This window comes from Triturus cristatus, chromosome 8 (assembly GCF_964204655.1).
Source record: "Triturus cristatus chromosome 8, aTriCri1.1, whole genome shotgun sequence".
NCBI lineage: Eukaryota > Metazoa > Chordata > Amphibia > Caudata > Salamandridae > Triturus > Triturus cristatus.
Genome location: NC_140591.1, coordinates 763,659,476 through 763,683,643, shown reverse-complemented (window position 1 = coordinate 763,683,643; position 24,168 = coordinate 763,659,476). Strand labels below are relative to the sequence as shown.

The window sequence follows — 24,168 nt, the reverse complement described above, 5'->3', positions numbered from 1 at the left end:
GCCGGGCTGAACAATGGCACTTCCTTTTGGTAAACTCACAACCAAGCCCGAAGCATTTGAGACATGACCCATCAAAAAGGAGACCATCTTGGATGTTGTAAAAGGCAGACAGCCATTAACACCAGTAGGTCCAAAGTTCACTGGCATATTTCCTAAGAAGCACTGCGGACTCTGTGGACTATCACCCCATTCACTCTAAGGTTGTCCAGCTAGGGGTAACACTTGCTTGGACTTTGAATGACTCTATCCATTCGCCAGAGTTTGTAGAGGGATGCGCTGCCTAACTGTGCCACATGGGAGGGGCGCTGCATGACATCAAGGCTTTCAGAAGCCACTGACTCCACAGTGAAAACATGGGACACCCTCGCAGATGGCGACACCCAAAGATGATGATGAGGAAATTTTCCTCGAGGCCTAGTCCTACTCGAGGCTAATGTTCCGCATTCAAATGCTTGGAGCGACCATAGTCTCTCTTTATAGAAACTAGCACCTCAGTAAACATTATCAGCAAATGACAGTTCGAAGTTATACAAATAGACCCAAGCTTTGGCCAACCGGCATCAAGATATTCGCATATGGGAGGTCCACCCTGTACCCTTGAAAGGTGTGTTTGAGAGCTCAAATGAACACATAGAAACGGTCTGCACTGCCAAGTTCTAGGTTGATAGAGGAGGAGAATTAAAACTCTCCTCAGCTGAGCCACAGCTGAGTAACTGAGACTCACCTACTTTGCTACATCTATGCACTCAAGGAGTGTTGAAAAAATGCTCATGAAATTCTAACACCTTTTCATTGGGTTGGGGAAGCTGAAGGGACCTACAGTTTCTCTCCACACTGATACTATGAGAAAGCCAGTTGCCTTCAAATACTGCATAATCCTGTTTCACCTCCCCCTTTGGTCGAGGAGAAGTTTCATAGACTTGAAGATGCTGAAGTTATCAAGAAAGTCATGGGTCCCACCCCATGGGTCTCACCCATGGTAATTGCCATCAAGCCCAAACAGCAAAGCCAGATTGAGATCTGTATTGACATCCAGCTTCCCAATAAGGCCATCAAGAAGGAGTGGCATACAACTCCAATGACAGATGATCCGATCAATGATTTAAATGGAGTCCACAGGTATTCAAAGCTTCATTTAAACTCCGGCTACTTGAACTGAAAGAGGACTGTTCTTATATAACAACGTGTTTGACCCATGTGGGCCTCTGAAGCTACCTCCCCCTCAATTGTGGTATCTTGTTAGCGGTGGAAGCCTTTCAAAATGTGATCTGAGAAATGCTCACAGGGTTGGAAGGCATCGCAAATGTCATGTCCCCACAATCACAGCTCATTAGGAATGACTACAGCCCCTCTCCAGGGGATCAGTGGCTCACCGTTAACAAATCAAAGGGACATTTTCTGCAAAAAGAGGAGGAAATCTACCAATATGTCTTCTTGGGGGAACGCATCAGAGTTTACCCAGGTAAAGGGGCAGACATTAAACACGCTGCACCCCCATAGTCATCCTTAGATATTCGAAGTTTCCTAGTACTAGCACCTTATTGCAGGATAATTACACCCAATTTTTCCACATTGACTGGGCCACTCCAGAAACTCACTAAAACATCAACATCCTGAAAGTGGGAGAAGCGAGACGCAGGTGCTTTCCAGGATATAAAAGATGCCCTATGCAAGACTCAACAATGATGTATTTAAACCGTGCTCATTAATCTAAGTTCATTGTTGATGCTAGTCTACTTGGGCTGGGGTCAGGTTTGGTGCAGCAACCCACAAGTGACCAATAGAAGGCAGCTGTGTTTGCAAGTATAACTCTCACAGCAACAGAACAACGGGGTGCCCACATTAAAAATGATTTTTGAAAAAGATCAAGGGAACCCACAAGGTAGATAAGGACCTTGGTTATCTGTTTTGGATTAAAACAGTGGTCCTTCTACAAAACAGAAATAGAAACAATATATATAGACTAGAATCAGTGCTATATTGGGAATGTCCAGCCAGACATTCAGTTTAATGTAACAATTGAGTCAGGAAAATAAGAAGAGCACATCAATATAGTGGGACACAGTCCTGTATCCTACAAAAACACATGACAAAAGGACAAAGACATTTCAGGCAAGACAAGGGTAGCTTGGCAAATTTAAATTGTAGCAAGCTTAGTGGAAACAGTGAATGCACTGCTTTTAACACAATGGATTAATGTGCATGCTGTTTACATTGGTCGACGACGTTTCGATCCTTTCAAAACAATAGTAGGATCATCATCAGGACAATTAAGTTACAAGCCTGAATATTAAAGTGCCTCGGATTTTAAATATACACACATCCGAGGTAAGGGATGGTCCAAGGAGTCCGGGGAGTCCGGAGCCTCGCACCAATGCGTGATCTGCAGAAGAAGGGTACCGTGGTGAGCTACCCTTGTCTTGCCTGAAATGTCTTTGTCCTTTTGTACCTGTCATGTGTTTTTATAGGATACAGGACTGTGTCCAACTATATTGATGTGCTCTTCTTATTTTCCTGACTCAATTGTTACATTAAATTGAATGTACGGCTGGGCATTCCCAATATAGCACTGAATCTAGTCTATATTTACTGTTTCTATTTTTGCTTTGTATAAGGACCACTGTTTTAACACATTAAAAATGAGGCACTAATAATCAAATAGGGGTGCACCCATTTTTATTTATAGCTCTATGGACAGACTGACCACAAGCCATTGCTTCTGCTCTTTGCTGAGACAACTCCACACCCTCCCCAAAGATAGAAAAATAGGTGCTACAATTACAAAAACATCAGTTCACCCTAGAGTACACACCCAGGTGCACAAACCTAGCTGTTTACCTACTTGGCACCCCATAATCCAGATTCTGTGATGACTTACAGTAGTGTACAGAGTGAATGACCCTGAAGAACTACCCCACTCCAATTTGTTAGATATTGCTGAAACCTCTAGGAGTGATTCCTGCCTCCATTGACCATATGCAGCAAAGCGTGACAACCATCTGATATACTTCCTGAGAGATGTGGGCAGCTGTGACGAGGACAGCAACAGAGAACTGAAAGAGCTATGGCATGTGCATAATGATTTGAGCTTCGCTGAGGCGGGGATTCTTTTAAGAGGGCTTCAGGTCATCATCCTGCCAGTGCTACAACAACGAATCGTCAGCCTTGCTCATACTGGTTGTCACCAAGGCCAAAGTATGGTTGCATGCGAAAGTATGGTTTCAGGCATTTGATACCTATTTGGATCAGACAGTGGCCCGTCAAACATGTCTTGCAAATAGTGCACCCAAAATACCCACCCCTGGTGTCACTGAGCAGCTAAGTATCAAGCCATGGCATGCTGTCAGTGCAGACTTTGGGTCAATACCAGAAGGATGTTGAATGCTAGTATTAACTGTATCAAATTTCTTGTTGTACAAATAATGCAGAGTATCAACTATGAACAGACGAGAAGGTGCCTAGACATATTGTTTGCAACATTTGGTATCCCTAGAAGTGTAAAGACATTAACGGTCCACCGTTTCATGGAGTTCAAAGAATACCATGAAACCCTAGATATCACCCACCAGAGAATAACACATTGTTGGCCTCAGGTGAACAGAAAAGTGGAAAGATCAATGAGGATGCTAAACAAATCCATCAAAATAGGCATTGAACAACGTGACAACCTCGAAGAAGTAATGCATATGTTCCTGAGTGCATTTACCCAACAGTGCAACTCACTGATCATCAGCTAATGTCCTGTTTGGCTGAGTAGTACAAGATGCGATTCCACATGCCGATTTATGGTCATCCAATCAGTTCAACTTGAATGCCAGCCAGCAAGCTGGAACACAAAGCAATACTTGGGCAAGTCGTGCCCGATGAGCACATGAATCCGAAATTCCTGTAGGGTGCTGATCCAAAACAGGGTGAGTGAGGGAATTTTCACCTTCTCTTTGAGAGACATCACTTCTTAGTTACCAGGATGCATGGTACTATGGCCACTGCAAAAAGAGGGAATGAAGATGTCACAAGAAATATATCTGTCTTTCATAAATGGATATCGAACTGCAGTGAGGGCCAGGAAGATACCTGTTGAGCACTTTTGAGGTAGACATAATAACGGACTGGCTAATGCAGAATGGCATGCAATCCATGCTATTCTGTGGCCATGGCCCTTGAGATATGACAGATGTCTATAGCCACTCCGAGAGTCCTGAGGGGTGAGGGGAGGAGAGACTAAGTCCTGGGTCCATCAGTACCATTTTAGACCCCAAATTCAGTTGTCACTTGACTAAGAAACTTTGTATGCTCTTTGCAGAGTGCCACCCAGCCTCTATGATACATTATAGCAGAACGTATCAGAAGGGCTGGGCGTGGCCCGAGGGAATAAATGAATGCTGGATCAGCCATTCAAGACACTCTCGCTATACCACTACAAGGACTCAGTGTCCCATTATTTGTAGCTCTTGGTACCTGTGGCCCACTTGCATGCCCATGCACCAGGTGCACCACATTGGTGACAAGGCTGGTTGCGACCTTGCTGGTGCCATCAACACAGCCTTGTCTGTGGCAGAAGTAGAGCTGCCAGGGCCACTTGAAGCATGATGCATGGGGTGGTCTCCTTAAACCTGCGGTTGGGCCTCCACCACAGCTCTATCTGCTCCATCTGTTACTCCTGCTGGGCTTGTTCTAATGACCCCCCACCCCTCCTCCCCCCTGGCTGCCTGCTGCCCCAGTGTGAGACCGGCACTGACCAGATCTTTCCTGCTGCTAGTGGGGGCTGAGCTGCGTTGTCCCAGAACCGCCAGACCAGAGTGATCAGCGCCACCTGCTGGAGTGTTGTGAGCATCACACTGCCTCTGATGGTTTCCAGGTCAGCACATGTCCCTGGAGTGGTTTAGGGACAAAACCTTCGTTTGGGTGCCCCCGAGGTCAGAGAGAGGACAATTTTCAGTGCACAGTGAGAGCATCCATAGCCTCCTTTGCCTGCCTGGGGGAGTACTTTGGCCATCACACCAGGTGTGCCTTCTTAGAGGTCTGTGAAGCAGAATCCCATATGTCCCACATGTGGGAAGGACAGTGACCTGTGGTGCACACACCTCTCAACATCAAGGGGATTCTCAGTGGTAGGGAGTCGTCACAAGATACTGGTGTAGTGCCTCATTGCACATCGGCCGAGGTCCCAAAGGCCGTTGAAGGCCTTCTGTCCACAGGGCGAGGTTTGCACAATGTCTGAGGAGCAACAAGCTCCACCCCTGCCGCCGCCCACCCCATATGCCCACTGGTCAGTCATGGAATTGCCACCATTCAGCAAAAAAGTAGACCCTGCGACAGCCATGGTGCAGTGGTGCTCATGGGTTGGGAGAATGCAACATTACTTCTGTGCCACACACAAAATGAATGGAGCATGGAAGAGATCGCTGGTTCTTCACTCTGGAGTGGTGGAACTGTACAAACTATTTGAAAACCTGGTGGTGAAATGGACTTTGAGACCACTGTTTCGGCCTTGAACCGGCATTTCAACACTCAGTTAAACCAGACTATGAGTTGTCTAAGCTGCGACAGGCTTGACAAACGGAGGATAAGTCCGTCGATATCGTATACGCATGCCTCTAGAAACTAGCGAGCATTTATGTCAGCATTGACCGACCCAAGGTGATAAGGGATGCAGGTGAGCAGTCCTGTGGAGGCTCGTCTATGTCAGCTGGGAATTACTCTAGATACCATCCTGGGACTGACACTGTTGCATGAGCTGGCGAACAGACAAGCCAATGACATGGAAGTAGCAGATGCGGCAATTGCAGCCTTGCGCACCGATTGCCGGATGTCTGCCCAGCTCAAGGGCACTCGTGCTCTCGCTATGGGCAACCTAACCACTTTGCCAAACTGTGCAGGAGCAAAGGGAAGGCGCAGAGAATGGTGAACAGAGGCAAGCTGAGAATGGCCCTGCAACAGTTGACTATCGATGAGGTGGAGACCAAGAGCCAGCCATCAAGAAGCAAACCGAGAGTCCATCCTGCTTGCGATGACAATGACGATAGAGAACTATTCACCTTCTCCTTTGCAGGCAAAGAAGGCAACCAGAAGCACAAACCGTCCATATGCACCGTGGAGATCAGAGACACATTTGGGAGGGCTCTAATCAATATGGGAGCCTCAGTCATCATCATGGACACCAACAATGTCACTGGAAGGAGTAGTTGTAAGCAAAGGGAGGTTAACAAAGGCCCGCTTACACGTTACAGAAGGCAACACCGGCACCCTCCTGGGCTGGCACATGGCTGAAGACCTTGGGTTCATATTCTTCACGAGGCATTCCAATGAGTTGCACACTGCGGCAATCATGCAAGAGTTTCCCTAGCTATTTGAAGGACTGGGACGGCTTAAAATCACAAAGGTGCAGATGCACATTGATGACACTTTGAGGCCCATGGCACTTCTCCGCTAGAGGGTACCCTTCCACCTTTGGCCGTTGGTGGAGGGGTAACTGCAAAACCTGGAGCAACAAGAAGTGATTGGAAAAGTAGCCATCCTACACCCTGGGTCTCACCCCTAGTGATCACGCCCAAACCCAAGCAACCTGGACCATTCAGTTCTGTGTGGATATGCGCCTCCCAATAAGACCATTCAGCGTGAGAAGCATATAACTCCCACTATGGAGGACATTGTGGAGGACCTGAACTGTGCACAATGGTTTTCAAAACTTGACCTCAATGCCTGCTACTACCAGCTGGAGCTAGTTCCGGCTAGTCATTGTATAATAATGTTCCCAACTCACATGGCCTCAGGAGATACTGGTGGCTAAAGTTTGTCATATCCTCAGCAGCTGAAGCATTTCAAAAACAACCTCAATGAGACCCTCCCTGGCCTGTCAGTGATGACATCCTGATCTTCTCAGACACCCTGGAGGAACATTACGCATGGCTCAGGGCAATGCTGATGAGTTGGGCTGTCGGTGGCCTGACGCTCCACAAGAAAAAAAAATATTTCTCTGAAAATTCGATCTAATTCTTTGGTTATTTGTTCTCGAGAGAGGTGCTGCGGGTGGACACAAGGAAGGCGGAATCAATTCAGAAGGCGTGAGTAACCTGGAATGCCGCAGAGCTTCCTTGGGAAGGCAACCTACTGTGGATGGTTCATTTTGAACCTGGCCACCATGTTAGAACCTCTTAGAGCCCTAACAAGGTCGGATGCCACCTGGGAGTGGATGGAGTACACTGACATGGTGTTTCACTAGGTAAAGGATGCACTGCTGGTAGATGCCACCATGGCCAACCTCGATCCAAGATGCAAGACAGAACTTGTTGAGGATGCTAGCCCTGCAGATCTTAGGGCTGTCGTCTTGCAGGAGGGGCGGAAAGGTCCCAGTCAACGAAGTCAAGGAGAAGGCCATAATGAACACAAGCCTGTCCAAGCCCAAAGAGGCACTCCTTAGAAAGTAGTGGCAAAACTTCCTAGATGGTACTGGGTTGCTAGCTACCATGGAACAAATGACAATGACACAGCTCTGGAAGGTCAGGGATGAACTGAGCACAAGCAGTGAAGGACTACATTTACGAGAGAGACGTATCTTAATATCCCAGTGCCTCTGGGCCAGGGTCGTCCACCTTGCTCACCAAGGCCACCAAGCGATGGTGAAGACCCAAGCGAGACTTTGAGACAAAGTCTGGTTTACAGGAATAAACACCATGGTCGATGAAAAGGTGCGGGGTTGGCACTCCTGCACGATCATCAGCGGGGAACCACAACATGCCCCATTAATCACTGAGGAACTGAGAAACCTAAGACCCTGCTCCTGAGTCAGCATGGACTTTGGGAGTTTTCCTGATGGCCGGCTTATGGGGGTGATAACGAGCAGTCATTCCAAGTATCTGTTGTAGAGCTTGTACAGTCCACCGTCTTCTCAAAGGTGAAGTCAGTACTAGAAAAATTCTCCACCTTGCTAGGGCTCCCAAAAGCAGTAAAGAGAGACAATGGGCCCTCATTCCAAGGGCAGGGCTTCCAAGAGTACCTATTATCTCTCAACATTAAGCACCGAAAGGTAACTCTACAATGACCGAAAGGGGAAGTTATGTAATGTTAACTTTATTTGTATAGCACATTATTGCCCAGAGGCGTCTAAGCGCAGTTATGTTTCAGCTGCGAGTGTCAATCAAGTCTGCCGAGAGAGTTGCCAGGATTTGAATAATCAGGTCTTTACAGCCTTCCTGAAACAGAGGTGACTGGATTAACTGCACAGAGGAAGTACATTCCATAGCTTGAATGCTTCCTTCACAATGCTCTTTCCACCCCCTCGTGGTTTTTAGAAATCTAGGCTGTACCAATAGGTTGCCAATGGCTGAGCGAACTTTTCTAACAGGAATATACTGTTTGAAACTTGTTCAAGATTATGAATTGCCTTATAGGTAAGCATAACACCTTAAAGGTTATTCTGTGCTTAACAGGAAGCCAGTGCATATCTTTTAGATTTTGAGCAACTGAACAAAATTTGGGGATTTTCAGTAGGAGCCTAACTGTAGCGTTGTGCAGGACCTGGAGTGTGTTTAAATTATACTTATGGGTGGTCAGAAGCAGACTGTTACAATAATCTATTTTAGACAGGATTAACAATGTGACTAATGTTTTTTGTAGGTCGGCAGGTATGAAAGGCAGGACCTGTAAAATTATTCTAAGGGTGTTAAATGTGGAAGAAGTGAGTTTATTTACATGATCTGTAGAGTCAAGTTTGGTATTAAGAGTCACCCCTAGATTTCGTGCCTTTTCCACTGGAAGGGGAATTGGGCCCATAATGGTTGGCCAGACTGAGGGACCCCAAAAATGTAATTCTGGTCTAAACAGTAGGACCTCTGTTTTTTCTGAGTTCAGTTTGAGATAATTCCTATCCATCCAATCATAGACAGCTATCATGCAATTCTGAACTCTGTTTCCAGTGTTCTTATCATTTTTCCCTATGGAGACGACGATTTGAGTGTCCTCAGCATAGGATGTAATCCAAAATTCCTTATCAGGTCTGCTAATGGGGAAACATAAATGTTAAAAAGAGGAGGGCTTAGTGAAGATCCCTGTGGAACTCCACAAGGCAGGGAGAACGAGAGAGAGGTAAAGTTCTCTAACTTCACGACTTGCTCCCGATCTACTAAACAGGATTTTAGTAAGTTTCACTCGTGACCTGTGATTCCACAGGTCATTAGGCAACTTAATAGGAGATGATGGTTGACTGTGCCGAAAGCTGCCAAGAGATCGAGCAGGATCAGGGTGGCCCCTTTTCCTTGATCTAGAGCCTGCCTGATCTCTTCGGTTGCCTAGAGCAGTGCTGTTTCTGTACTCTGGCCTGTCCGGTATCCAAATTGTGTACTATCCAGGAGTTTGTTGATCTCGATAAAAGAAACCAATTGTTCGTTCGGAAATTTTTCCGCTATTTTAGCTAGTAGCGGGAGACGGGAAATCGAATGATAGTTGCACGGGTCTTTGTGATCAAGAGAAGCATTTTTTAGAAGAGGGATCAGGACTGCTTTTTTCAAGATCTTTGGAAATGTTTCTGCTTCACACATATTTTGAACAATAGGTGTTAATTTAGACGCAGTGATTTCTACTACTAATTTAGTTATATTTGGCATGCATGGATCGTCTGGTGAGCCCGAGGTGACAGCACTTAATAAGTTTATAATATACTCTGTTGTTGGAGGAACAAATTCAGTCAAGGCTTTGGTTGTATTGGGGGGGTGATTGTTCTCAATAGTGGGTGTCAGCATTGTGCATAATTTACCATCAGAAATGTTTTTATTGATTGAGTCTAATTTTTCTAAAAAAGAAATCTGCCAGTGAGTTACAAAAGGACCGATTGGCAGTCATAGCTTTTGTGTTGTCATTGGTTGGTGAAGTGGAGCATTTTATGCTCGTGTTAAACCAAGTACTTCGAATAGTAGTAGAACAGGATGAAGATGTTGAGTCCTGCCTCCACCGATTCCTGCAGACCCCATTAACACTACGAACTGTGCTCCAGTGGATCTGCTGTTACGGAGGCCTACCAGAGATAGCCTCCCAGCAGGTCCCACACAGCAGCCAGCCATCCTTAATGTGCATGTGGCCCAGGAAAAATTAAGGGACACCAATAACGTGCCAGCCAGGTCCAACGTGCCGATGCCCCATGTTATCCATGGGCAATCAGGTTGTCATGCAGGACCGCCACTTTGGGTGGAAATTCCGTACGTCTTTTGGAAAAGAAATATAGAAGATCATGGACATTCACAGAACTATGGGCACTATCGAGCCAGGCCACACTTCGGTAGCCAGTAATGTGTCCTGGTTAAAATGAGTATCATCCATGCTTGAGGAGCAGAGTGGACGTGGAGCAGGGTGAACTGTTGTCCGAAGAAATGGTGACATCTTGCCCCCATGGTGGTGGTGCCCAAGGCCGCCCCTGCAACCACTGGGACACATCATTGGCTGGAGGACCGGTTACCACCAGTGATCATCAGCACCCAGGAACCACCCTCAGGTCCGCCACATTGGTTGCCCCACTGGTTGATGCAAGAGATGATGGAGGCCGGAGCTAACGGTATGGTCTTCGCCCTAATCCAGCACAATGCTAGCTGCTCCGAGACTATGTGTGCATGGTGTAAATAAAGTTTGAGTTTTAAATGTTTATCTAGTAATTCATGTGAGCCAAGTACCAAAATACAGTTAGAACACTGTCTTCTCCAAGGAGAGGAAGGGAATGAAATTTAATTAAAATAATTGTTAAACAAAGTTATTACGATGACAGAACCTGAATAGGGAGGAAACAGAGAGAGCAGTACAATGACATACTACACAGAATTATAGTTACCTAGAATGGTGTGGAAACCAACCCCTTGGCCAAGGAATTGGAAAGGGTCCCCTGGGACAGATCAGGAGACAAAGGCTCAGGACAGGATTCAGGGACAGGATAAATGACCTCTTCCAGATATGACGCCTGCGTCGCACCCCTCTCTGACACAATCTTCCTCCTCCATTCTTCCACGATCTTCTTCTATTATGTGCCTCCTCGATTCTTCCGCGATGTTCTTCTAATTAATTGGCTAAAAAGTTCTAAGTCTGGAAACTTGATCTTCTTCAGTATTCTCTTAATTCTCGGACAGCATCTGAGTCTTTCAGCATTCTGCGTCTCGCTGTGGCGTGGTCTCTGTGTTCTGCTAACTGACTAACTAAACTACCTCAATTATACCTTTCTAATGGCATGTACCACCCCTAAATGTTTCAAATTTATGAAACTTCTAACTCTGATTTCAACAGGGAAAGGGGAGATGATCATCACACCATACTAAGTTTCATATTTTTCTTTAAGCTTATTGTTCTATGTTCCCGCCCCTCAATTTACTTTCCCATGCTTTATTTCCCACCCGAGTTCACATTTTTTTATCACTCAAAAATATACAATTTAATAACTTCTCCATTCAGCGGACATGAAGATGATTCTGTTCTCAGGACAAACAGAGGTCATGGCCTTGGATGAGTTTCAATTCTTTTGTCATGGTTCCTGGTGGGTTGAAAATACGCATGTGCAAGGGACACGAGGGTTATGGACATCTGTCATCCTTTGATGCCCAAAATATGAACTAATAAAGAAGTCAGAAAGAGGCATATTAAATTCAAAATAAAATGATTTCACTGTATACCACCTATCTTTACTCTAACCCCTTTTACTTATATAAATCTTTAGCATTAGCATTTAATTAAAATTGCCGGGTTTAGTTTCAGCTTAAGCATGCGCATTAACGTGAGTTCCAAGCGGCCATTTTGAAAGCGATTGTGCAGCTACAAAGATTTCCCTCCAAAGCATAGGTACGTCATTACTACGTAGATGTAGTTGACGCATGCGCAGTAAATATTCCCACGTTAGCAGCCACTTTATCACTCTCGGGTTACTTGTTAGTACGACACATGGGCAAGTTTCCCTTAAGCTTAAGTGTATGAATTTTATGATGCATTATTAGTATTTACGAACACAATTATTACGGTATTACAAGTTATTTGAGAAGATTGCTTCTGAGAAAGTCTCTTTTATACGAGTCCTTGCTCCATCAACCCCGAGGCCCGAGGGGATGAATAAACGCTGGATCGGCCACTCAAGGCACTCCCACTATACCATTTCCCAGGCTCAGTGTTCCATTATTTGTAGCTCTCGCTACCTGTAGTCTTCCTGCATGTCCATGCACCAGAGGCACCACACTCTTGATTATGAAGTAAAATAAGACTGGCAGTCTAATGTCACAGACTTAGGACATTCTGTTTGAAAGTTATAATTCTCAGCAACACAAATTTGGGGAGAAATGTAGTATGCTGTGAGACATACGAATGTTGTTGTCATTTGCATGCAGGGGCTTAATAAAAAGATGAATGAGGTTGTGCTTGGACAGAAAGCTCCTGTTAAGCTCCTCTCCACTTGTGTGTACTGGTCTTTATTTGTGAGCCCTCCGGCACCCCTGAAGGCTTCTCACTACAATGCCGGCCACAGACTTCTGAGCAAGCCTTTGGGCCCTGGCACTTATTTTACAACTTAAGCATTGGCAATCTGTTTACTCACAAGTATTAGAGCCTATACAGAAAAATGCAAACATAGCCTGTGCTGTGTATCTATTGACCCTCATATGTTTCGTACTTCTGGTACTCATCAGATGAGAGCAGTCTCTTTGAGTGGGGAGGGTGAACATGAGTCGGTGCTTTAGTTCTAATATGAAGTATCTACCAGTGCCCAGGTGCAGACAACCATCACCAGTTCCTGAGCGCGCGGGGGCTCGCGTCACCTTTCACCTGGGTGTACTTGCAGGTTGACTTGCAAGCCTGTTCGAATCCATACCAACTTGTCTTCGCAAATGAAGTGTACGTTGAAAAGTTCCAACACTGAGAATGATGTGACAACAAAGAATAGGGCATATCAGCAACGAGGCGTTAGAAAATTATCGCCGCTTTTGCGGTCGTTTTTGGCCGAAAAGCGACGATAATTTTATCGCCTAATTAGCAAGGTCACGCTAACGCGTGAAACCTTGCTTTAGCGCACGACATCTTAACGCCCAACTTTGCATCTCTAATGAGATGCAATGTGGGCGGATCCTGACCTAACATGACAGGAGAAATGCCACTAAACAACATTTCCCCTATCATCAAGCCACACGCTATGAAGCATAGCGTCAAGAAAAGTAGCGATAACCCTGTTATCGCTACTTTCCTTACGCCTGCTTCAGGACTGACTTAGCCATGATATCCTATGGAGGGTGGATCCATGGCTAAGTTTGTGAGGCCCTATCAACAAGCTAACGCCACATTTCGTGAGTTTATCGCTGGGTTTCCAGCGATAATCTCACGTTAGGCAGTTAGCGCTAGGATTTTTATCGCTTTTGAGATAAGCGTTGCTAAGAGCATGCTATCTCAGCGATAAAAATCCACACTAGCCGGCGATAATTATCCTAGCGCTAAGTGCGCTTAGTGATAATTATCGCCGGTTGTTATTGATATGCCCCAATGAGATTAAGCTTTCCGCCATTTGTAAGAAAATACATTTTTCTGTTGCAAGGTTCGGATGAGTATTGCCTTTGCAAATGTTCCAATGCCCGCTGCATGCTCAGAGCAGGCAGTACTGAGCATAATGTTGAAGAGATGCGTTTCCACATCACTTGTGGGCGATGGTCACTCAGTGACATTTTGATACTGCCAATACCAGTAAAACACCTTAATGCCCAGTGACACACAACGGCATTGTGTCATATTGTACCCAGTATTTTCTTCAAAAGCAGCAGGTATTTGCCATTGTATGTCCTGTGCATTCTCCCTTTCAAAAGATGCTTTATGACATAATCAGGCCACCAGCCGAAGGCAATCCCTTTCATGAGGCATTAAAGGTCAGCTCATTAATATATATGAGCTTGAGTGTGGTGCAGACCTGAAGGTCAATTGAAATGAAAGCCAATGTTAGACTATGTCTTCCAAGCCCAATATCATTTATCTGCAGAACCGGCATCCTTTTTAGGAAGGCGAAAATAAAATAAAAAAGCTTTGCTGATTGCAACATGAAATTCGGCCTTTCACTCTGCCCCACCAGTGTCACTGCAATGCCCCCTTTATGTGGTGGATGTCACAGATATATGGTATTATAGTTGAATGTCAGTCATAAACACAAGGTCATCTAAAATAAGACAACTGCAGGGGTTCTCAGGAAGGCTGGGTCCAATCAATATTTGTATGGTAACCGCGAACTGCATGTGTGCTTTAATTTTGGATTAATTATATGTGAATTTAGTTTATGTAGCTATTCTAGGAATAGCCTGGGCCCTTGTGGACCAGTGGTGGACACCACTTTATCGGAAGTATGTGTCTGAAGAACATGTATGTGTTGCACTTTGGTTTTTGTGACCAACACTGGGTTGCCAATGCTATACATAAATGTATAGGACTATGGTGTATATGCAACAGGGTCATGCATTTAAATTAGAATGTATGTTGTTGGATTCATTTTGCAGTCACAATAATTGTCTTTCCTGGTTTCACTAGAACAATCTTTCCTAAACCAAAGTTATAGTTGACTACTTAAAACTCAAAAAAAATTAATATAAGCGTTCACCCGTGGTTAAAAGAATGCTTATGATTCGAAACCTAAGAAACCATTAAGTTAACCGGCCTTGGATAGCTGCATACTCACAACATTGTATAATGCACAGCTCATGACATCACATTATGATTTCACAAATGAAACTTTGCACTACTTAGAGTCAAGGGTGAGTTCCTTGCGAGGTATTTGGTCATTCCAACATTACAAGCCATGGTTTTTTATACAAAACCAGATAAACAAAGATTGTCAGACCTTACTTTGCATCCTTAGGGCAGATGTAAAGTCAGAGAAATATTCTAACTTCTCCAAACATTTCACTTTGCATGTGTGCAGCACATAGAACATATATCCAATTTGCAAAATGTTAATAAACATTTCTAATCGTAGGATTTTGTCCTGCAGGGTTACCTTTCCAGTATAAAACCTATCCTAGAGCTCCCACTCATACGTTTTCACTAAGATGCAAAGGTGTATGCATTGTGATAGCCAGCCTATTCGCATGTCAGCACAGGGGAAAAGTGCAGGAGCAAGCCATAATTAGTAAATATGGCTCTGTGCTGCTCTCTACCCCAGTGTAATGCAGCACAGCAAATGGGGTTGCTGTGCTACTTCAAAAAATATTTTTGCTGCCCCTAGCCGGAAATGGTGCCATGCCTAACTCGAGTGTTTAGGTCACATCATAAGTGATTTTGATTTTTCAAATTAGGCCAGTGTCCTAAAAGATTCTTACAAAGTAACCTACAATCAGCAATACATATGGTAGCAGCGGCTGTTCAGCATAAGCCACTAAGGAGGGGTTGAGCAAATATAAAAGTTGAAGAAAAAAATGTATTATTCTTTTTTTATAACCAAATGTATTGTTTAGAAACATAACAACCACCACATCCAGCCATTGCTGATTGACACTAAAAGAGAAAACCACATTATTACAGATATATTAGGAAGTCCACTGTCACCCACTGGGGCACTTCTGCAGATAAACCTAATACATTTCCACAACTTGCCCCAGATCTTGGCATGTGTTTTATAGGGCATCCTCTGGCCTCATGGACCAAGTTTTCTTGATGGGTGCACCAATCCACCCCGCTGCACCACTGAGACAATGAGGGCAGACCAGAGGATTTTCACTTACTGCCTTTATCTCTTTTTGCCACCATGGTAGCCACTCTCAAAGGTGTTTACTGCTAAGTTTCCCAGAAGTGTTTGCTGGGGTTGAAGAGGAACTGGAATGGATACAGTTGATACTGTAATGATATCTAAAGTTGCTATGAATCTCTATCGGTATTTGAAAGGCAGGTGTTGTGTAAGGTAGCTAGATGGCAAGTCCTGGTGAAGAGAGACATACATTCGAGTGACCACGCCAACAGATTGCTGAAAGAGGCTTGATGCGTTTATGCATCTGACTAGACAACTGGTTATAATGGTGAGCAGATGTGTGTTTTTGTACCAAGAAGATGATTGTCATAACAAATATTGGTGTGCCACCCACAGTAGCAGATGCTACTAAGCGTGGGTGGTGAGGCGGGTGGTTGCGGGGGGAGCGGAGGGGGGAATAAAACAAATAAAAATAAACTGACTTATCTGGGTGCCCCCGGGTGCTGCCGCCTCTGCTCCATTTCCTCTGCGCCGCAACAGGAAGCTCCCAGCCTCCCAGGATCCCCTGTCCAATCACAAGGCTGCCTTAAGCAGCGTTGTGATTGATCTGAGCGCCGTCAATCGGCGCTCAGACAGGGGCTTGGAGGCTTTATATGTTCCCCACCAGGCTGTGTAATATAGCCTGGTGGGAAAGATGCAAAGTACGCATGATGGTTTGATGGTCAACCGTCATGCACACTTTAGAGTGTGCTTTGCACTCCTCCCCTGCACTGGCCAGCCCAGCCCACCTGCCCTGCCCGCACCCAATCAGGAAGGAAAACTAAAATGATAATATCATTAGTTATTATCGTTTTAGCTTTCCTTTTTACACTGCTCGCAGAGCAGTGGAGTGGTGCTTTTCCATCTTAGGGGAGGAACCACCCCTGGCCATCCACTCATCGGCAGATTTGGAGAGGCGGTCTCCGATGTTCATGAAGGGAGTTTCAAAGTAAATGCCATGTATATGAAAGGATCTGCATCCGAATTTTTAAATCCAGCTGCATTGGCGGTGTAAGGACAAAGATCCTGGACCATCTGTGCATCAGATCATGGGCGCCACTTTTCTTCAGTCCTATAAGTTCTATATTTTTCCCTATTCTGAAGAGTTTGAGAGGCTCCTGTACACAAGGGTCCTTCAATGAGCCATAGTCTGTTCTCCTTTAGGGTATACTTTGTGCACTCTAAAATTAGGACAACAGCCATTGGTTTCCCCGTACTGTAGAAATTAAGGAACAGTTACTCTCAACCCCTTTATCCAGGCTCCAGCTGGTGACATAGTATTCTAGCTTTAGAATGTGGTAACTGCACACGGTAGTGATGCCTACTGACCTCCCCATATAAATTAAGACCAGGCATAAACAAGACAACTTTTTGTTTAATATTTAATGAGTGTTGAGTATTGTGAGAATCATGCACCTGGGGTTTCTAATAATGATTGTGATGAAGGATTGATCACAACCCCCTTTAGTGCGCCTGCCCTTGGGTTTACTCTTTGAGAAATCCAAACATAGTTTTCAGTACAAAATGATGAGTACAAAATGTAGGATGCATGTGGCCTGTGGGGACACAGCATGGACAGCCCCATCACCAACCTGTTCCTTTCAGCTTTCTTGCCTCCCATTGAAGTTTGGGGGGAATATTTAAGGTTTGAATGAAACCAAACATGGTTTACGAAGTACCTGTTGGTTTCTTAGTCTAGTACAAACGGGTATGGTTGAGGGTCTGTTGAGGACAAAATTAATGTATGCATGCTCACTGCGCTTAGCATGCTGATGCGCAAAGTGTTATTAATATTTGACTAACTTAGATTCATTGTGGACATACATGTTCTGAGGCCCTATTAGACACTGGGATAGAAAATATATATACTATCCACTCTTTGGTTGAAAATCAATAATTTATTTGCTTTCTTTATATTTCAATATCCCCAAAAATTTCTGCCAAGTAGTCTGGTTTAATGCAATAAAAATGTAGGGCCCGATTCACAGAAGTAATCTGAGACAAAATCCTAAATGTACTAATTTTGGTATTCACAGAAGGCATTTAGTAGTAGTAAAGTTAGGATTTTGTCTTAAGTCTGTCTTAAGTCTGTCTTAAGTCTGTCTTAAGTCTGTCCTAAGTTTGTCCTAAGTTTGTCTTAAGTTTGTCTTAAGTCTGTCTTAAGTCTGTCTTAAGCTGTCTTAAGTCAAATTTAAGACAAAAGCCTAACTTTACTACTACTAAATGCTTCTGTGATTACCAAAAGTTGTAAGTTTAGGATTTTGTCTCAGATTAGTTCTGTGAATCGGCCCCGATGTGTACGATGACAGTCGTGACTTTTGGTGTATTCAGAAGTATTTCTAAATGCATTTCTCACGTGTAGCTACATATCATATTCACACATGGATGATCCCGCTGCAAAACATATTCCTGGACAAAGAAAATAAATTAAACCAACCAAAAGATAAAATTTGACAGATATAGTAACCTTCAGTATGTGGAAACTATGTGATGTGAAGCTTTGCACATGCATGATTAAACTGGCATAGGTCAGAAAAACGTTTGTCAATATAATGTCCTTTGACACATAAGGTTGTGCATGGGCGAGTTGTTCACAGTTGCTTCAGAAGGTTCTTTGAATCAGCCATTCAATTGTAAGTTACAAACATGCGCTGTCATATGCCGTGCATGAGTGAATGTCTGATTTTCTGAATGTTGGCCCTTAGAGGGTCTTAATCAATATTGCACAGTGAAGTACCCTAAAAAGATAAAAATATACTATTTCATGATTTTGCAGATACGCGGTTACTCAATGTGATTAGTTTTGCTAAATCTGAATTTACGGATTTGGCCTGTCATTCTACATATTTCTGCGAGATTCAGTAAGCTTATGTTGCTTCAGCATTATGCAGGATAGAAAAAAAAATCTTAAAATGCATGCCTATTGAACTTGGCTCGGAGTTGATATAGGTTAATATAAAAAGGGCAAACTGCAAACACGCTTCCACCCAGCTGTAAATATGAACCCAATTTTACTGAAGGGTTATGAATTTGTTTTCTCTACGTTCTGAAAAAAAAGATGCAATGAGTTTAGACAATGGGAATATTGCTGCTTTTATCTCTGCAGTAGTCACTGCTTAATTTGTACCAGTTGGTGCAGGTGGTGGGCAACGGCACCCATTTTGGGGAAGTAGAATTTATTTTTCATCATAACAGACATTAACTCAGAGCATGACTGAAAAAGAGACAAAAAAGAAGAAAGAGAAAGATAAGAAACCTGAGACAAAGGGAGAAAAACGTGGATGAAAAAGAACCTGCAAGAGTGAGTTAAACAGACATGGTGGAATCTAGACTAGGCAGCCGTGGTATTCGTCACTCCTGATAGCTGCAGTGGCGGGCTCTTAAGAAAAACGTTGGACCCCTGCATTTCTACTTTTTTTTATATAGTTAAGCACCATCAATCCTATGAGATGAGAGAGACATTTTTCGATTTTCATGTTAACATTTTCTGTATACCTACCCTATTTCCATCTACTATTAACTCTTCTCAGTGTAGAAGACACTGAGTAGGGCGCGACCTTTTCTTTCATTCTCTAACTGTCTAAGGGGTATATTATCAAGCACGGAGTTAAAATTATCGCCACTTTAGCGACAGAAAACTGCAGCTAAAGCGGCGATAATGGGCTTGATAATATGCCACAGAGAATTCCAATGGAAGCCCATGTTGACACTAAAAAATGGGCTTCTAATGGAACTCTCAAGGGCATATTATCAAGCCTATTGTCGCCGCTTTAGCGGCAGTTTTCTGCCACTTAAGCGGCGATAATTTTAACTCCGTTTCTTGATAATATGCCCCTCAGTCTTTTAAACTCAGTGTATTTGTCTCCTGACTGTGAGACTAGCGCTTGGCTCGCCGTTCGCTGTCTTGTTTGCCCAAGTCTATTATTTGAAGCTCTTTTTTCCCGTCATTGATTTCTTATTGACTGTGGTGGCCGAGACAGTCATTTTCATACCCAAGGCAGTTTGTAATAAGTTCCCCGTGATTTTCTGCCACTGACCTTACGTACTGCTCGGTGCTCAGCTCATTAGGTCTCCTACTAGCTTCAAGAAAAGCCTGCGTAATGCAGGAGAAAACCTCAAACCATTGTAAACTATACAGGTGAAGGCTTTCCACATTTCTCCGTGGGTTTTATATGCTGAGCTACCAAAATCTCTCTTTTAGCGCCACTTCATCTGGCCTTGCTATTTTTTTAACATTTAAATCAGTGTCATGCACTACTTCCTGGCAATCACCACCACTGTTGCTTAGAGGGCTGATAACGCCAGTCAATGCTAGGTACCTAAGCATGTACCAACCGGAATCTTGAGTTGCTGAGGTCTAAGCGAAGACCAATATTTTGGCGATGAAGAACAATTTATAATGGACAGTTAGGGCCATATTTATTGAGAGTTGCATCCCTTTAGCTCCTCCGTTTGCGTGGTGCAAAAGCAACTCAACCCTTGAAATGCGATTTATCAAACCCGCAAGGACACCTTGCGTGGCCTGAGTGGCTTGACAAATCCAGAGTAACGCAGCGCAAATCACTGCGTTCAGGGCTTAATTTGTAAGAAAATAAGTGCCAGGGCCCTCGTCAGAATACTACCACAGCTTGCACCACCCATTGCCCCTGTTAGCACTGCCGTCACAGTGCCTAGACAACTACTAATCATCACACTGCTACAAGTGTGGCAGTTCAGAAGGTCTGAGGCCCCCAAAGCTACAATAATGGCTTAGGCGGCATCTATTACTTGTTTTTAAATCTTGTTGAATTAATGAAACAACTGTTGTTCTGCTTCTCTCTAAATCATACAAACAGCGCCACCATGTGGCAGCTGTCATAAGTGCCAGTGTTGACAATTAAGTGCTGGTGCCGAGCACAGGAAACGACAAATTCAAATTAAGAGCTGACTGTGTTACATTACTCTGCCCCAGGGAGGCATTCAATTGGTGGTGCTTGGGTGTTCCCAAGCAAAACCCATGGTTTTTGAAGCATTCCTGGATTTACCAGGTCTGGTAGACCTGGGAATGTGCCAAAATAGCAATGTCTTCCCAGGGGAGGAGTATCCAGGAGAATCTTTATTTCTCCGTGTTTATTCCTCTTTCTATGTGTGCTGCATTCTCAGCAAACATAGAAAGAAGAAAGTGCCTTAGGGGATTATTTTTGTGCACAAAGGTACCAGTTCCTGCACAAAACCAATCCACCTTACAACGCGGGCAACTTGCACCATGGTGCAAGAGTGCCTGCATTGGTACTAGACAGCACATTGTGCGCCAGCGCTGGGAAAAGGCAGGAATGTGCCACATCATGATAAATAAGACGCATGCCTGCACTTTCCCTGTAACTCAGCGCAGCAAGGTGACTTGCTGCGCTGCATTAAAGTTTGATAAATATGACCCTCAATGGTCCAATAGTTCAGTCTATTTTGGCTTTATGAAGGGCCATAGGGGCTATTCATTGTTCAAAAGATGACCTAAAAATGTCACTTTTATTGGCAAGGTAAGGATGTCAAAGTTTAAACCATTGACGAAGTTGCAGTATCTCCATCTGTAGAGGCCTTTTTAGTTTCTATAAATATAAAACGTATTTTGAGTTTTTGACTATATTTTCAGTTTTTTAAAATAGTTTTCTAATATTAATCACTTATAATGTACACAGATTGGGTGAATTACTTATAGGCAATATGGTATTTTGTTTTGTCACTTGTTGCCTTTTAATGTATGTATTTGAGGATAGATAGATATAAAACAGAATTCCATAATACTTATTTATGTTTTCCTTGTATGTATACTATTACATTATAAATGGGATGGTAGGAGAGAATTGTGCACATTAAGAGGGAATTACAGCATATTTTCACTTTTTTGGGCACAGGAAGATTAAGATCAATGTACACCACCTACCTTACTTGATCCCTCTTACCCCCTTCACACACTACTCGACGAGCGACCCCTACCCCTCCCCTATCTCACAAGATCCTATGTAGCACTCACATGCCTTTGTCTGCTCCTGCTACTTTATTTCTCCTGTATTATTACTGTGTCTACTGTGACTATGTATGATGTGAGCCAAATTTTGGACTAAGTGCCTTCTCCATGGCTTCAATGATATTGTTTTTGTGAAATAATAAAAATACTTAAAAGAAAAAAGTGATTTATCAAACATCACACAATGTTGAATCAAGCCCCATCATCAGAATTTGAACCCTGGCCCTAAGAAAAGCAACTCTGTCCACTAGGACACACCACCACCCTATCGTTGGCTTTTATGAAGGAATTGATACCTGCAGACTGTTGCCATATTGTGACCCATATATGTACCTCTTATGTCCGTCATATCCATTCGCAGTGTGGACCGGTTGTCTTCTTTGCATGGTTTACATTCACGTCTGTACATTGCTTCTTTCAGTCTCTCTCATACAAGTTAGCTTTTTTGCTATGTTTTGCCACAGTTTTAGATCTTTCATTGTGGCTGTTTCCAAAAAGAATTGCTTGCTCTGTGCAGCTGTTTCCCCGTCTGCAGGTTGTTCCTGGATTCAAAATCTGTGTATGGACATTTCTATCTCAACACCTGCATTGTTTAACATGGTCTGGACACTGTAGGTGGTGGGCACCGAAAAACAATTTTGGGGACAGGCTTCATCTTTAGAAATTAACCAATAGCAGCAGAGAGAAAGGCAGGCAAAGTAAAAGAAGAAAGGTGCAAGAGAAAGATAGCAAAAGTCTTAATGGAGAGTGAGAATAAGAGTTAGTAAATGCAGAGTTGTGGAAGAAAGAGGCACGAGCTGGAATCAAGAATCAGCAGCCTTGGATCTCCCCCGCCCGCTGTTGACTTTCCTGGTGCTGGCTCTGGTGGTGGCAAAGAGGGACGTAGCAAAATACTGGGGGGCGCCCTCGCCACCCCGATTGGAGGAGTGGAGGAGGGGTCTTGACGTCTATATGGCGGCCGAAAGGGTCACGTACAAAGCGCGGGGCTGCCCCAAAAAATTCACCAGGGTGTGGTCCCGATGGCGGAGGTATCACGGCCTGGAGGGGGGACTCTAGTGGGGCGGTGGAGTGGAGGGGGCCGGCATGGTTCATGGATGACGTGTACAGCCCTAGGGCACGGACAGTGGTGTATACTGAAGACGCTGGTGTCACCCGCAGCATAAGTCCGAAACAGACTTCCTATGTGATGAGAGAGGGGTGGGGGCGGAGGGCGGGCGGGGTGGGGGTGGTGCTCAGTACTGACCTGTTTGTTTGGTTGTTTTACTCTGTGTGTAGCAGTAAACCAAAAATGCCAATAAAAATGTTTAAAAAAAAAAAAAAAAAGAATCAGCAGCCTTAACTCTTAGCCACCCCAGCATGTGGTAGCACCGGTGGAGAACTTCTAAATACGTTTGGCCCCTGGATTTAATATTTTTAATTTCCCAAATGAAACACTGATCATAAGTATACATCTACGGCATCACTAGCAGGGGCATGGGATCGCCTACAAAAGCACCAGTTGCCCCATTCAGTGCAGGTGCAAAAAGTTAGCTGCAAATATTCTTGCAACCGTCCTAGTCCATATCATAGCCATCATATACAGCTGTAAACTTGCTTGAAATCTTTTTGTTTGTTGATGTGATTTTTGCCACTAAGCACGTAAGCAAATATTTGCTTCACAACCTTAGTGATGGGTTGCATTTTTGCTCCTGGTAATCCACAGCGAGGGAGAGTGAAATGAACGTGCTTAGACAGAGGCCAAATCTCATCAGACTCATGCCCATTTTCTGTTATTCTTACAAATGGTTTGAGAAGCTTAAAATAAACGCTTGCTCTGGGGTCTCAGAAATGCTTCTTTACCTCGCCAACAGGCATTTCCTGCGTAACGCTTTGCGTCATTCCGCTGCCGCCCACTGTGTGCGCGTGGAAATGCAGCTCTGTTTACAGTTGCGCGTTTGAGCTCTCTTGGTATTTTATTGTACGAGAGAACAGATGAATAATACACGTTTTGACCTAATTTAATGTTCAATACCAAAGTACACGTGAGGACGAGTGCTTGAATAACGCCAGCAAGTCTGTGCATTTCTTTCATCAGCAACAAGTTCTTCATTTACCCTATGACGGTTTTGCTGACGTGCACTTCACCAGTCTTGCTCATTATTGGTCACATTTAGCTAGTAGGGTGCATGGACTCTTTCGATGTCTGTGGTCTTCTCAAGAGCGCTATCTCACAATTCACAGAACATTTTACAAAGGTAAGTCAAAAGTGCCTTAGGAAAAAAAAATGGACATTTGCTGGACCTGGTGGCTTGTTGGCTAACTGTAAAGTGCAGGTTATGCAAAGATCCAAACGAACACGAAGAGGAAGTTCAATCCAAAATAAGGTTTAATCTTTGTATCAGCATAACACGGGAGTGCTGCTGTTCTCCGGGAAGCACGACTGTTGAATGGCGATTCAACAGCTGTTGACTCTGCTGAGAAA

At 44.0% G+C, this 24,168-nt stretch overlaps 1 protein-coding gene across 1 annotated transcript in view; it reads left to right on the top strand.

Annotated features, from left to right (window-relative positions):
- GLRA2 (glycine receptor alpha 2) overlaps nucleotides 1-24,168 on the top strand; it is a 938,599-nt gene that overhangs the window by 616,046 nt on the left and 298,385 nt on the right. The window lies entirely within an intron of this gene.